We start from the raw sequence: 8,889 nt of genomic DNA on the forward strand, positions 1-8,889 counted from the left end.
ATTGAAAAGAAAACTCACTGAAACTTGATGCCAAGGATTTCAAAAATTTGCAGAATCGCTGCCCTAGCTGGTTTGGCTCAGTGGATAGAATGTCCACCTGTGGACTGAAGGGTTCTGGGTTTGATTCCCGGTCAGGGCACATATCCGGGTTATGGGCTTGATCCCCAGTAGGGGGCATGCAGGAGGCAGCCAATCAATGATTCTATCTCATCATCGATGTTACTGTCTCTCTCTTCCCTCTCCCTTCCTCTCTGAAATCAATAAAACATATATATTTTTAAAAATTGGCAGAATGGAAAGTTACTTTTTAGTGTTTCTTTAAAGAAAACTAAATTTGTCAAATCATAGACAAGCTCATTTTTCTAGAATGGAAAAAGATAGGTTCTCAGCAACATGGAATTGAATTTGGTCTGGGATCTAAATGGCTCAACAGATGTTTCTTTCGAAAAAAAGAAAAACAAATTATGTTCTGAAACTCTTTTCTGTAACTCTTCTCTGAAGCAACACACCCTTCCAGCTTCTTTGGAAGGAGAGGAGCCTCTGTTTACCACAGGTATAGCGATGCTGGTCCCTCCCTGCACTTCGTCTCCAAAGACATAAACTCAGTTACCAATGTTCATCCACTCAAAGACATTCAGTGAAGAGGGAGAGAGAAGAGATCTCTGTCAAATGCCATCCCTGTGCAGCAGCATCTAAGAGCAGAGGGAACCATGTCAACAAATCTCATTCTTAGTTTTGGGAACTTGGGTTGTTTTCCATGGACTTCTCTGCAACAGAGGAAGTGCTACACATATAAGGCTAGTTTCCAAACCTACTGGAGATAACCCAAGACCTTCAAACCTCCTGGAACCTAAATCACTGCAAACATTCATGGCCAGTTATCCTAGGAAGTTTGAGTTGCAAGTAACTGCTGGTATTCTTCTTGATCACAAATGGCTCATCAATCTTATTCCTGGAGAGTTCAAGAATGCCAAGGCCAGATGCTATTGCTCCCTTATATGAAATGGTTTAATGCAAATAACCTAGACTTTCTTAAATGTCATTGTTCTCACAGAACACTAACACCAAAGGAGGTTGATAGGTATGAAGCATCCCTTGGTTGGGTATATTTTGAAAATTCTGAGTTAAATATAGTGAAGCAGATTTCTTGAATATTAGACATCTCAGGACTTTTCATAAGTTTAGGAGCACTGGGAATTTCCAAGACACCTTCAGCAGGTCTTTGATTTGCTTTACCTCCTATCTTTAAGCGCTTTCCATGGCAAGATGAATTTTAGCTTATAAATGACAGAAAGGACCTTTGAAAACCTAACAATAAATACTTAATGATATCAGGGATAAAAATAACAGTCTGGGATACCCCCCAAAGATTATGAAGGTTCCAGGGATAGGTAAAGGTGATAACTGCAGAGGTCACTGTATTCTAGTTTACTGGTTTAATCCAAGGTGCTCCCCAAAAGGCCCCCAGCATAACCTGCTCAAACATCTGGGACACAATCCAGGATAAAGGACTCTCACCTAGAGTTATTTAAAGTAAAAATTGCACCCTAGCTGGTTTAGCTCAGTGGATAGAGTGTCAGACTGCGGACCGAAGGGTCCCAGGTTCGATTCTGGTCAAGGGTACGTATCTCGATTGCAGGCTCCTCTCCAGTCCAGGCCCTGCTCATCAGGGTGCTTGCAGGAGGCAACCAATTGGTGTGTTCTCTCACATTGATATTTCTCTGTCTTTCCCTCTTTCTTCCACTCTCTCTAAAAATCAGTGGAAAAATATTCTCAGAGAGGATTAAAAAACAAAACACACAATTGTAAGGAGTCTCACTTCTGTAGCACATCTACTAAAATTGGACCAATACAGAGATTAGCATGGCCACTGTGAAAGGATGACACACAAATTCATGAAACATTCCATAATATTTTATATCAGTTGTACTTCAACAAAACAGTAATTTCAAAATAGAAAACAGAATATTTTTTTCAATGTAAAAAATAACAAATTCAGTGATGTACATTAAAAATGTGTCTCTCTCAGAATTATATATGTAAGATAATGTTCTTCTTCATGCAAAAAATATCAACCATAAATTAATATGCACTTAATTCCTAACATAACTTTTGAAGCCAAGAACAAAGTAAAATCTGTTCACTAGGTGTTCCACCACACTGGAATTCCTATACTAAGGAAATATTTCCATATGGAATTTCAAGGATACACAAGGACAATTTGTGTTTCTTTTGAGATATTTTTACAAAATGAGCAACTTGGCATGAGATATATATATGAGTCCTAATCAATTTTTGAAAATATATTTGTGAATTGGCAGTTATAAAATAATCATGGGTATATAAAGTACAGCACAGGGAAGTCAATAATATTATATTAACTATGCATGGTGCCAAGTGGGTACTAGACTAAACAGGGGAGTCACTTTGTAAGTTATATAAATGTCTAACTACTATGATGTAAACCTGAAACTAATATAATATTAAATGTCAACTGTAATTGAAAAGTTAAAAATTACATATATTTGTGGAACTGATAAGCTGTATACCTGGGAAAATGCCCCCTTTGAAAAAATATGTGAGAATGATTATAATTATTACATCCTAATATTTACATGCTTATTTTCCACATTTCATCAGTTTTTCACCACAGAGGTATCAAAGTTGCCAGAGAATCTAAATACCAAATTACATTTATTGCAATATATATATATATATATATATATATATATATATATATATGTTATATTTTATACATCATGATTTAAAGGAAATATATAAATTTATTTTTCATTTATGAGAATGTGATCATATGCATAACTATAGAAATACAGAATTAGGTGCAAAAATTAACATTCAAGTTCAGTTCTGTGTGCACTTGTTCTACATGCAACACACAAACCTCATTGATCTAAAATGTCTAATTTATCATAACCAAAACATCTTTTATTTCCTTCATTTGATTTTATAATTCTCTCAGGGAAATGGGTAGAGTGCTACATTTAGAGTGATCAAACAGAATCTCTTAAGATAAACTATTATTTGCATTTTAAATCTGTAGCTAGTGAAAATCAAAGACACCTGTAATCAGATATGTTTATTATTTGTGCTACACAATTCCACATGTAATTAATTAACAAGTGTTAAGAGTAGACTGTGGCCATAGCTTATTTTGCTCAGTGGGTAGGGCATCGTTCTGCAGACTGAAGGGTCCCAGGTCCATTTCAGTCAAGGGCACGTACCTCAGTTGCAGGCTCGAGCTTGTGTGGGAGGCAACCAATCAATGTGTCTCTCTCTCTTTCTCTCTCTTCCCCCCCCTTCCACTCTCCCACTCTCTCTAAAAATAATGGAAGAATATCCTCAGGTGAGGATTAAAAAAAAGAATAGACTGTGACTGCTGAGTGATATTATATCTTGATTTGTACTTTAAACCTGACTGAGCATGTCTTCATTGTATGAATTATTGACTAATTCAGTATTATTATTTTAAAGTGTAGCTCATTACTTAGATTTTCCCAAATCACTTACAACTTGCTGATCAATTTCAAAACACAGAGAACTCTTACTTTCATTAAATTATTATAAGTGCATATTAAAATATAAAAGGTAAACATAAAAGAAAAGTCTAAAAGATAAAAAATGTTCTCTTACCCAAGAACAAGAGATGAAGAAACTGATGAGTATTGTATGTAGACACTGGAGAGTCTATCCAGAAGACCTTAAAAGAAACAGATGTTTCCAAATCAAAAACAGCCCTTATAGAAATACAAGGGAAGTTACTATCATGTAACTGCACATCCAATATAATAATCCAATATAATAAGAGGCTAATATGCAAATCGACCAAACAGCAGAACGACTGGTCTCTATGACTCGCACTGAGCACCAGGTGCTCAACACAGGAGGAGTGCTGCTCAGCCAGAAGCCCTGAGCCAAGCTCACGGCTGGCAAGCGCAGGAGCGGTGGTGGGAGCCTTTCCTGCCTCTGTGGCAGTGCTAAGGATTTCCAACTGATGGCTTAGGCCCCGGGGGGAGTGGGTCTAAGCCGTCAGTGAGACATCCCCCAAGGGCTCCTGGACAGTGAGAGGGTGTAGGCCAGGCTGAGGGACTACCTCGAATGCATGAATTTCATGCACCAGGCCTCTAGTTTAAAATAAAGATAAGAGAACCCTTTTCAACTACCAAGACTTTCCAGGTTAGAGACACTGGGATTGCTCCTCACCCACAAATGTTCTTCAAGTGCTTCTAGCCTCTGCATGAAGTTGAATTTCTTTAGTCTCCTAATTCTAGCCCCCTTCAATCACCATGGTAGCCTCCTTGACCAGAGGGTCTAAGCTTTCTGATGTTATCTTGCCCAGTGGCCTTAATACAAAACCTAGAGATGATAGGATCTGCCTCTGTACCAACTCTCCTTTTGTGTAATAAAAAAAAAACTTCTATTTGTAATCCTTAACTTGGTTTACAGATATAGAAATGAATGTTGATGTTCATGAATTTCTTCTAACAGGTGCTATGGAGTTGCTTTGCATTAGGCAGGGAGTAGTCCTGCCTTCTCTAAGGGACACACAATCCTTGAAACAAAATGGCATGGTCCCAAAATAGAAATCTGTTTCTGATGTTTGGCAAACATACTCCACACCATCTGTGAGGCCTAAAGGTATTTGGGGATGTGTATACATGCTTTTGGATCCAAAACGATATAATTTTTCCCAGTTTTTCCAGAATCATGTAGAATGTTCTCTTGTGCATGCTCTCCACAGATTTCTCCTTCCTGAGCCCTCTAGAGGTCTTTGTATACCACTATATCAGGAGAAATCACTTTCTAGGATGCATTATTACTATCCAAGCCCTTGTTGGTCTCCCCCGACTAGAGCATGAGCACGAGGCCAGAATCTGGTCTCATTATTCCCTGACCCCAGCATCTGGCACATAGTAGAAGCTTAAGAAGCATCCACTTGCCCGGCCAGGTAGCTCAATTATTTGAGAGTCATCCTGTGCACCAAAAAGGTTGTGGGTTCGGTTCCCAATCAAGGCATATACCTGGGTTGTCGGTTAGATTCCCAGTGAGGGCACATGCCTGGGTTGTGGGCTTGATTCCTGGTTGGGGCCCACATGGGAGGCAACTAATTGATGTTTCTCTCTCACATCAATGTCTCTCTCTCTCCCCTTCTTCTCTCTCTAAAATTGATAAAAATATCCTTAAGTGGGGATTAAAAAAAAAAGAAGCATCCATTGAAAGGAATCATGGCCATTCCTCAACAGATGACCTTGGTTCACATTAACGCAAGTGCAACTGCAAGAACTCAGCTGGGTGCCTGTGGTAGCACTCATACACAATGCTTATTCCACTGGTAACCGGCATCTAGAACTACTTGTTTGGTACCATTCTGACCTTGAGAAATATCTTCTGACAAGATTTGTCACTTGACACCATTATGAAGCAAACAAAGATGTATACTTTAGAGCCCAAGTGATTACATTTGCTTATTCAGTTATTCATGTCCCAAATAGTTATCTACTATAGGAAAAGCACTATGCCAGCTGTTTTTATTGTTGTCGTTGTTAGGCCTTAAAGCTAAAAAAAACCTACAGAGAAATAATTATTAGTTCAAAGAAGAGTTACATAACTGTAAAAAATTCTTTACATTGAGCAGGTGGAATGTTGAGAAGTATAGGAATAAAATGGGAAAATCAATGCAGTCAGACAGGCTGGGTTCTATTTAAATTGTAAGATAACTGGTCACTACTGCAAATTTCTGAGACAGGACTAACAAGATCAGGTCAGTTTTGAGAAAAATGATGCAAGAAGTTCAAAGAGACAGGCTGAGTTTAGAGAGTAGTTGTTGGGGGAAGAAGAAAAGAAAGATGTAAGAGAAGATTGATATCAGACATGCTATATAGGAGACCTCCTAATATGAGAAGGGACAATGAGTAAGTTAAGAGGTAGATGTGACACCATTATGGGCCTAGGGACAATAAGGGCTGAAGTGGCTGAGGGTCAAAAGGCCAGAGCTATTCTTTACTAAAGGGAAGCTGGGTAATAGAAGAGTCTGGAGAGAAAAACTACCAGCTAAGGGTTATTTTACATATTGAGGCATCAATGAAACATTCAGGAAAACCTACCCTATATCTGACATATTAATTTGACCATAAAGACATGATAGATAGTTCGACAGATGACTTGGAAATCTCTTTCAGCTTGGAGAGTCCATTATTCTATAAGACAGGGGTGGGGAACGTACAGTCCTCAAAATCAATCGATCTGGCCCTGCCAAGGCATTAGGGGTGAGTTAATTAAATGTTTGAGTAAATATAGCAGGCTAAGTTGGTAATTTTGCATGGCCCATGAATGACATTATAAATATCCAAATGGCCCTTGGCAGAAAAAAGGCTCCCCACCCCTGCTATAAGACATGTGTACCAAGAATATGTGAAATTCAACTAATCACTAGAATACCCTATGATGAGAGTGACCTGAGGACGAGAAGATAAAACCCTGGAAATATTCAATTAGAAGGATGGAGGAGAAAAGCAGTAGCAGAAGAGAGAAGAGAGCCAAAACAAGTGAGGAGGTAAGCACAGAAGAACAGCTTCTCCACTCCAGATAAAAACAAGGAAGCCCAGCACCAGAAAGGAAACTGAGAGAGAATTGAAAACAACAGATAAGGATATGATATTTTGTATAACGGCAAAGAACAACAATTTTAGCATTCCTGAGCTCTATGCCACTCCAATATGTTCCATTTGAGGAATAATTTGTTCTTTACCAAAAATATCTTAAACACAAGAAGGTTTTGCCAGTGTTCAACTTATTAGCAATGCCATTTACAAAACCATTTTATTCCACTATTCCTCCTAGAAACATCTAACCTGGTTGATCTCCCTCCCAACCCTGCTGCCTCTGCGGGGGTGGGGGGTTTGGGGGCGGTTGGGGAGGTGGGGGTGGGGACAGGCTGGAAGGAGAGGCATGACTCAACAAAGAAGAGAGATTTGCATAAAGGTGGCTGGTTGAGTAAAGCCCCTATTTGAGGCTGCACAGTGCTGAAAGGGCCATTCTCTAACCTAGCAGTTTAATCTTAAAGGAGAACTTTTGTCTCAGAGGCTGTGGTGGGCCGCTTTATTCAGCTTACAACCCATAGTAAAAGAATGAATGGACCACTTCTTTTTGGTAAAGCTAAGGCAGCTGGCAGCCCACAGGCCTGACAGCTTACCAAATAAGAGACAGGACCCAAAAGGTGGTCCTTAAGGGAGTGCCCACTGCTAGTGTTCCTGGCTGTATGCTGGGTGTTCACTACTCAAGACAAAGGTCCCAGAGCCCAACCTCCACAGAGGAAAGGGGTTTGGGGACCTGGGAGCTCCCACAAAGCCCTTCCCTACAATACTTCCTAAAGAGATCAAAAACCTTTCATCACTATGTAGAACTATATAATCATTTCCTATTAGACTGCTGGGAAAGAGCCAGGCTTCTTGCTTCTTTTGCAATTTCATTTTTCTATTTTTGAGAGTGCTAAATTTACAAAATAGAACAGGGAAACAATCCAATATAATAAAAGGGTAATATGAAAATTGACCAAAAGGCAGAATGACAGGAACATCTGTGGCCCCTTACCCCAGCCAGCCCACCTTCGATGGACCCCATCAGTGTACAAATTCGTGCACTTGCACGGGCCTCTAGTGTCAACATAATTCTACCACCCAGTGGTAAATATTACCATTTCAGATTATTCATTTCCAATATTTTTAATGTAAATGTGAAAACTGTAAATACAGTTAATTCACAGGGCAAGTCTAATTGATCCCTATTTTTCAACTGAGGAACAAGCCCTTTCAAAATTAGGTGGTTTCTCCTAACTTATTTTAGCCCCCTTGTCTTCAGATAATTCCTCAGCCTACACGCCAGTTTTGCCTGAATCCTATTACACGGTTCCATATACCTTAGGCTGCCTTATCCAACAAAGCAGGGAAATTATCTCCAGAATATTTTTAAAAGGAGCCATGTGCACTAATAAAAATCCATATGCAACAAAATTTAAGATCAATATATAAATTATGTGCCAATATCACGTGAAAGATTAAAAAATTGACACCACCTTAGTAAAAATTAAAAAGGTTCTCAATGTATTAGCCACACAGTTCTCAAATTAGAAGTAGGGGCCAAAGAAACCTTCCATTTCCTGAATAAAAGACTGGACCTCCACCCTTAAAATGATCTCCCTAATTGTTTCCGACTCCTGACTACACCTATGACAGATCCTCTCCTCCCTATCCCACCTCCAGCCCCTGCTCTCACACAATTCCTTTCCTCAATACTTACGGTTAAGACATAGCCACATTGAAGCAAGGCTACTCAAATGTCCACACTGACAACTACAATATTCTGCTCAATACACTTCAGATACCTTCTGCGATCACATATGTTGGCACTTTACACAAAATGTTTCAGCTTGTATCTTGTGGAATGCATAGAAAAAATGAAACAGCTCTTACTGAGAGTTTCCAGATTCTTCATGGTGATTAACTTTGTTTGTGAATTTCACCTAAAAGTACAATCATTTTGTACAGACAGACCTTTCAATTTCCTGGTCAAACTCCTGTCTGTTACTTTAAAGCTTTCTCATTTCAAAGTGCTGTGTGGTCCTTGCCTTACTGCACAGCTCACAACCTGGGTTTCTTGAGAAGATCAGAAAATAGAACTGATACCAGAGAAGGCAAAGAGTAAACATCTTTTATTAAGTTCTGTCTGCAGAGTACCCAGGGATGTTTCAAAGTGGTCTTGACTCAGCCTCAGGAAGGAGGGGAAGCTCCCACAACTTATTGCCTCTACTAAGGGGTATACTTATTGCTTTATATGAGAAAACAACTGCCTTACAAGTTCATTCTCTCAAATGGA

General features: G+C 39.2%; 1 non-coding gene across 1 annotated transcript; it reads left to right on the forward strand.

Annotated features, from left to right (window-relative positions):
• The first annotated feature begins 1,812 nt into the window (after positions 1-1,812).
• Positions 1,813-1,915, forward strand: LOC111825796. Its single transcript, XR_002828968.1, has one exon. It is a non-coding gene; the product is annotated as a U6 spliceosomal RNA (small nuclear RNA).
• Positions 1,916-8,889: the final 6,974 nt, after the last annotated feature.

The sequence above is a fragment of the Myotis lucifugus genome, unplaced genomic scaffold (genome assembly GCF_000147115.1).
Source record: "Myotis lucifugus unplaced genomic scaffold, Myoluc2.0 scaffold_40, whole genome shotgun sequence".
NCBI lineage: Eukaryota > Metazoa > Chordata > Mammalia > Chiroptera > Vespertilionidae > Myotis > Myotis lucifugus.